Below are 7,709 nucleotides of genomic sequence, written 5' to 3'. Positions count from 1 at the left end.
GTAATCATTATTCTTGAAACGATATAATTTTTTCATTCATTCAAGACGATTTTTTGTAACGATTTAATATCGTCTTGAATGAATGAGTACGATTTAATTTTATTTAATTTTGTAAAAAACCCGTCTCCAAAAATCATAAAATAAAAAATTAGAAATATTTTAGTTAACTAAATACATAGTTTAAGGGCAAAATAGAAATAAATGAAAAAATAGGGGGCGTAACAAATAAAACATTTTTGTGCTATTTTCTCCCTTTTTCACATATATAACTCATATTTCTCCCTTTGTTCACCCAACAAAATCCGAAAAAAGCTCATCTCCATGCCCAACACCTTATCAAAAGTTTGTTCAAAGCAATATCAACGCATCAACCATCTCAATCTCCATCTCAATATCCGTCGTCACCTTTACAACCACTTTCACCTCCACCCTTACATTTCAACAACCTTACAGACTAATCATGATTCATCAACCTACTGTTCATCTAAGTCATATTAAAGTACCTTCTTTCTCTCTTCATGGTAAGATGGTGGATATACGAAAACTAATAAGATAGTCGCACACAAGTGATCCTACAAGTGAATCCATGATTTTTTTCGAATAGTTAACACAAGGACTTAATTTTGCCAACAAAGTCATAATAGATCATTATTGTTGAAGAATTATTGACCATGTTAAGATTAATATCAATGATGATTTTGTTTCGGTGATTAGGACTTTCATTCGGGTAAGAGATAGACAAATTGAGGTGATTAATGTCGGGTTTAATCAATCTTTATCATGGATTATTAAGGTTATGAAGTAAAGAGTTAGATTCAACATGAAATGGTAAGTCAATGCCGGAAAGTTGACTTTTTTCGTCGGAAGTGGATTTTTGGTAGTTTTTGGCAAAATGAAGAAATAAAAGGTAGTTGAAAGCCAAAAATAAAATCAAAGGTAGTTGTTCACAAATGACCCTAAATAAAAGGTAGTTTCTGACAAAAAACCCTTTTTATAATATAAGAAAATTAAATTGATCATCTAGGATAAAATCGATTTATTTCATCCTTTTTCAAACGTAACTACGTTAGTTTGTAGTTTGGCTCTACTTTCTTTTTCAAGCCGTATTTATGATAAAGTTGCAATTTATTCATTTTCAAACTAAGTTTTAGGAGCAGGTGTCAGTTAGCTTAGTTGATAAAGTCGTGAGTGATGGTACTCACAATTCAAGTGAGTAATTAGCATTAAATTTGCCCTCGTTGGTTGTTGCCCCCTTTACACAAGAAACAAAAACTAAGTTCGAAGACAATTTTATCCTCATAAAAACGAGTTAAGATCATCTTGTGTTTTATGTTTTATCTTGTCTCCCACTAACTTTTTTTTTTTGAGAGGATGTCTCCCACTAACTTAATATGTCGACACATCACATTTTAAATAATATTTATTTTATTTCGTTCAATTCTATACATTTACTTTATACACGTATATCAATGCTCGTTTTCTTTTATGAATCTTTAGCTACATATTGATAAAAATTATAAAAAATTTGATATTCACGATGTACTCAATAAGACAATTTAAATAAGATCTCACAAGATTATCTTTTATAATACATATTAAAAGTTGTATCGAAGATTCTTCCCTAATAAATACTCGTAGTGCACAAAAAACAAACGTATAAAATTGAACAAAGCGTCTTGGTTGTGACAGGTACATTTCGTCACAAGCTGAAGACGGGGTAAAATGTGACCCATTTAAGAGAAAAATGTAACCATTTTACCTAAAAAGTTACCAGAACAATTTTCTAAGCTATAATAATTTGTCATTAAAATGGTCACATTTTGTCGTTAAAATGGCGACATTTGGCCCGTCTTCAGCTTGTTACGAAAAGTGTCCGTCTTCAATGAGAATTGGTGAAAATTAAATGAAATGAAAAAAGTAAAAAAGTGCAAAACCTGTATAGGTGGATCTTACATAAATTTTGTCATAAATACTTTGGAATATTCGCATACTAGATTTTGTGCCCGTACGTTGTACGTGTTATAATATTGACTCGCCTTTAATTGTAACTTTGCAATTGAAAAGTTATGTTTACTTTCTTAACATTAGTTTTCTCGTGAGAATGTGAGTATATACAAATACATTGAAATATTTTTTTTTAGAATATGAGTATATACAAATAAATTAACCTTTTTTTCAAATGATTTGTGTATATAAAAGTTATAATCGCCATGCACGGGTAACTAAATAGTGTTCTGTTTGTAAGTGAGCTTGTACAAATGTACTTTTTTTTTTTTTTTTGCATCTGAAAAATGTAAATAAATAATTAATGAGTTAAATAAAGGCCTTGACTAATTCAATATTAATACTTATATATTATACGGAGTATGTTATATGTTAAAAATAATTGAAAAATCAAGTTTATATATTTTATTAAATTAATATAATTTTTATAATTCCTCACTATAAGTATGGTAAGTAATATTAATTATAATATTATTATTATTGAATATGATTGCTTTTGACAAATAAAATTTACCATACCAATCTATATTTTGACATGTATTCTGATTCTCCCTCGACCCGTGACCCGTATAAGCCCACCCATATTTACTCTAACCCCTATTCAACTTTTAACATGTATGAACCATCTCAGCAGTCGACCCATCCATCTCGTTTGAGTGGTCTAGCAAACCTTGCATCAAATTCATGTGGTAATTATCTAAGTTTTGTAGTCTGACCCATATTCGAGTTTAACATGTATGAAACGCCTCAGCAGCCGACCCATCCAACTCGTTTGACTGGTCTACAATTGTTTTAAAATTCTTATCATTTTAGCTTTTTACTTTTAAAGTTTATATATATATATATATATATATATATATATATATATATATATATATATATATATATATATATATATATAACTCTATCATCTCGATCGGATAAAATTTCCATAAGTTTAGTGATAGTTCTACAAATAACTTTATCACCTTAATCGGATAGAATTTGCATAATTTTAATTTATAATTTAAAATTTTATTAGGTAGTTAAAAAAGTAAAGTAAGACAATTTACAAAGTATTAATTTCTGGTGCTCTGTTGGAGTCTTTGAGGTGTATAATGTGGTCTCACAATAAATATGGGGTGTTTATTTTCACAGTACGTATACACGTTTGATCAAATTACCCTTCTTATTTCCACTCTAAAAGAGAAGAAAAGGTGGTGGCCATCTAATAACCAGCCACCCTACACCACATATAATGTCAATGAATACACTGCAAGAGGAAATCATCAACCCTAATCTACTAATTTCCAGCTGCAATATCAACAATAAGGCAATATGATTCCTTTGAGATGACTACTATAATTAAAAGATAATGACCAATAACTAAAAGATAAGAGTAATAATGACCATAACCATATACACTGTAAGATAGAGTGCAATCATGATACGATGGATTCTCTGCAAAACATCTTGCTTCTGAACCAATATGAGATAAATTACAAAGTATATGAGGCGGCAAAAATAGAAGGCGATGGCGATGTGACGAATCAGGCGACGATGGAGACAAGGTGCAGTAGCTGATTGGGGGTGGAGGCAGGATGGTTGGGAGAGGCCGGATGGCTTATTGAAGATGGTGGATAGAGAGATTTAATCATTTAAAAGGGTAGTATATGTCAATTTTATGAAAAGCGTGGAAATTCTGATATGTTTAAGCCTTCGCCAAGTATCCAATATATTAACCATAGGCATTTGTAAGGTTTCCTTGTTGAGAATTGTTGAGATGGAGATGGGAAATTGAGACCCTGTTTAAAGAACATTTTCCGAACCTTGAATCCATTACGGTACTATGTTGCACGTCGTTGTAAAGCGTTACTCTTGTTATAGTTGTCGATGTGTATATATATATAGTATTGAGATCATATAAGTCCCCTTCTAAGTGTGAGTCCATAAGTCCTCATCCAAGCCATTGGATGAGGAAGATGGGTGGTGGAGATCAAAGCACAAAAAGGTGATTAATTAGCTAAATAAACACTATCTCTCACTACCTTAACTAATCCACCCTAATTATCACTAATTTCACTATATATAATTTATTATCACACCCATTTATCTCTCATCTCACACAATTCATTCACCTTCTCTATCAAAAACCCAATAAAATCAAAAACCCAATAAATTCAAAACCTAAAAATTCAAAAAAAATTCCCCCTCTTTTCCTCACCAACCCACCCCCTGACCCGACACCACCATACCCGACACCACCACCATCTGACGCCACCACCACCACCCACGACACCCCCACCACAGCCACCATGCCACCCTCTACACAGTCACGCAACACCACTGATGTGAACATTATTTGCGCACATTTAGTCCCCTAATTGAGCCTATTTTGCATACTATTATAACATTCTATGGCCATTTTATCCGTCAAAACCTTCCTATTTGCTTTTCTATCGCATTTCATATGTTTTGTAGAAAAGGAGATAATAAAGCGAAAATTCCCGACTTTTGTGCATATTTGGAAGCTTATTGATGATACTAGATGGGCTAGTATGAAGAGGAAGCAAGGACTAAAGATCAATCCCACAAGAATAAAATGGAAGTGAACAAAAGGGAAGAAAAGAAGAAGAATCATTGCTGAAGAACAATCCGAGCGGATTGTCTCCAATCCGCCCGTCCCCTTACAGCACAATCCGAGCGGATTTCCTCCAAAGACGCTCGGATTGCCCCGCCAGAATCCGCCCGGATTCCTTCGAATCCGCTCGTCTTCCGTCAGCAGAATCCGCCCGTCCCGACCCCAATACGCACGGATTTCTTCACAGCAAAATTTCGTCTTCTCCAAGCTACAAAGAAAGAAGCCCTTCCTTCGAAAAATACTGGCTTCTCCTTGCTCAATCTAAAAAGTGTAATTACTAATTTAGCCCTTAGTTAACCCTAATGCATCCACCTAATTTCCACTATAAATACCCCATTTGTAATAATCAAATTATCAATTATTATTAGGGGATCTCTCTTAGCTAGAAAATCTATCCTTAGATTAGATTAGGAGTAGTTTAGAATAGATTACTCTTTAATCTTTCCATAAATTACACATTAATCTTTCCATAATTATTGCTCAAGTTCATTATTCAAGTTTACTTTTGGGTAATTGAAGATTATTGGGTAATTATTGGAGGATTGACAACCTTCCATCAATCAATCAAGCTTCTTCTATTATTCTTTGCTTTATTATTTGGAATCATCTCAAGTTTGGTATAATTCCTTTACTCTTTAATCTTTATTGTTCATTTCTTCATTCTATTATCATGTTTATACTTGTTGTGATGATTGACACCATTAATGACATATTTTCCATGATAATGAGTGAGTAGTCTCTTAGCTAGGATTAATGGGTAATTAGGGGAAACCAACATGGGATTGATTCATGCTTAATCTAATATGTTCACATGATTAAATTGCTTGCTTGTTGTGATGTCAACTTTATGCACATGTTATGTTTGATGAAATGCTAAGCCTATGAATCCTTGCATTTTTACCATCTCTTATCTACTCAACTTGACGCGTAAGATATAAACCAACTCGAGTCTTGTTAGACCATGCATAGAAGTTGATTAGGAGGAAAGTAAGTCGACTTGTAGGTGTTGTACAATCTAATCGATTCGGCTTCGGGACCCAACTCTTCCTAAGAACCGTAAGATATAACCCAACTCGGTTCCTCCACAACATTAATTGCTTGCAACCTTGTAAACATGTTTGTATGATCAACACCATGAATCCCCCATGACATCCTAGCACTTTTAATCATTTGTTTACATCTTTCCTTTTATTGCTTGTTTTACTTTATTGCTTGCATTAGTCTAGAACACAACTACAAACCCAAACAAATTGTGACACTAGCATAAATTGAGATAAATAGACTTAGAACCCAAAGCACACCGTCCCATGGATCGACCTCGACTTACCACTAACTAGTTGTTTGTTGAGTATTATAAATGTGTTTGATTGGATGAGTGACGACATCGTCCGAATCAAAATGGCGCCGTTGCCGGGGATGGTGCTATGTGATTAAGTTCTTACTTGTTTGTCTATTTTGATTTTGCTTTCACCTTGAGGAACTTGTTCCTCAAGGATTGTTCTTACCGTTTTTGTGTAGTTTCCATGCTTGTAGTTGTTTCCTTGTCTTAGCTATGATGGCTCAAGACTTGATACATGGAGTATATGTTGGATCTTTTGAGTATGACTATGGGTATGAGGAGTTTGAAGAACAAGTCAACACAAACCTACCTTACTACTCATACAATGAAAATCCTAACCACTACCCCAATTTTTCCCACCAAAATCACCACACCCAATATCAACAACAACCACCCACCCAATACCCATTTCACAATGAGCTTCAATTGCCACAATACAACCACTTTCACACCTACCCACAACAAAATGATGAACCCATTCAAAACATGATTCTCCAAATGATGGGGGATCAACAAAACTTCTTCAAACAAATGCTAGAAGAGAGCCAAAAAGAAGATAATGTTCTTAAAAACATTGTTATCCAAAGAGAGGAATTGAGGATTCAAATTGCTCAATTAAAAGAATCCCAAGCAATCACTCACCACCGTTCTTTGGACATTGAGCATAAATGCGAATTTGAAGTAGTGACCTTTGACATGGAACATGAGAAGTGGGAGGAGCCAAGTTCCTTGAGCTCTTGCGACTATGAAAGTGTTGTGTTCGATGAAGAAGACATAAGGTTGAGCAATCCAAATACCCTTAACCTTTGTGAGTATGAGGGTGTGTCTTTTGATATGAACGTTGAGGTGTTGGAAAAAGAGTTACATGAAGCCCACATTTATGATCCACGTGAAGATAACAACAATGATGATGAACCTAGAGGAGGGACTCACAATATCACCTTGCTTGAGGAGCCTATCCTTGAGGCATTTGAGATACCCTATCATGAAGAAGAACGTCCTTCCTTTATCCTTCATGAAGACCACTTGGCACCTATCTTGGAGCCAATGATCATTGAAGAGGATATGATAGACCTTCTTCAAAAGGCCAAAGTCTCTTACAAGAACTACTTGGTGAAAAAGCTCAAGGAGAAAATTGCTCGTGAGGCTACTTGTGAAGGTTTGGCACCCGCAATCTCAACTCCTATGGTTTCCAATCATCAAAGACATGAAAATTCTCCTTCTACCTTGAAAGGATTGAAAAATCAAAATGCTATCATCATCACCAAAATTAAAGAAGAAGTTGGTAAGTGGAAATCCACGGATGAAAATGAACCACACTTCATGCTTAGTGTTGAGAAGAATCATGGGTTTACCTATTTGAAGCATCGGGAGAGCTCTAACGCTAAGGGGAAGGTAAGAAAAAGAACATTCTACAAGCTTCCTTGGCCAAATTTCATATTCAAATTGAGCAACCCATACTTATGCTTATTTGGAGCTTGTTCACAAACTTTTGATCTTTTATTAAGAGCTTTGAGCTCTATGGATAAGAATTTAAAATTGAAGTAGTTTGGTGGAGTTCTATCTCAAACCACCATTTGTAAGATATTTCTTGGACCCCTTTATTTTGTATAATATTGTACATTTTCATTTGCATTTAATTTCTTGCATGAGAGAGAAGAGAGAGAGAGTCATCTTACATGTTTCATGAGCAAATTTCAGAAAGAGATAAGGAAAAAGAGAAAATCAGTGAAAAGGGGTGTGTTG

This window comes from Silene latifolia, chromosome Y (assembly GCF_048544455.1).
Source record: "Silene latifolia isolate original U9 population chromosome Y, ASM4854445v1, whole genome shotgun sequence".
Taxonomy (NCBI): domain Eukaryota; kingdom Viridiplantae; phylum Streptophyta; class Magnoliopsida; order Caryophyllales; family Caryophyllaceae; genus Silene; species Silene latifolia.
This window is presented reverse-complemented; position numbering follows the sequence as displayed.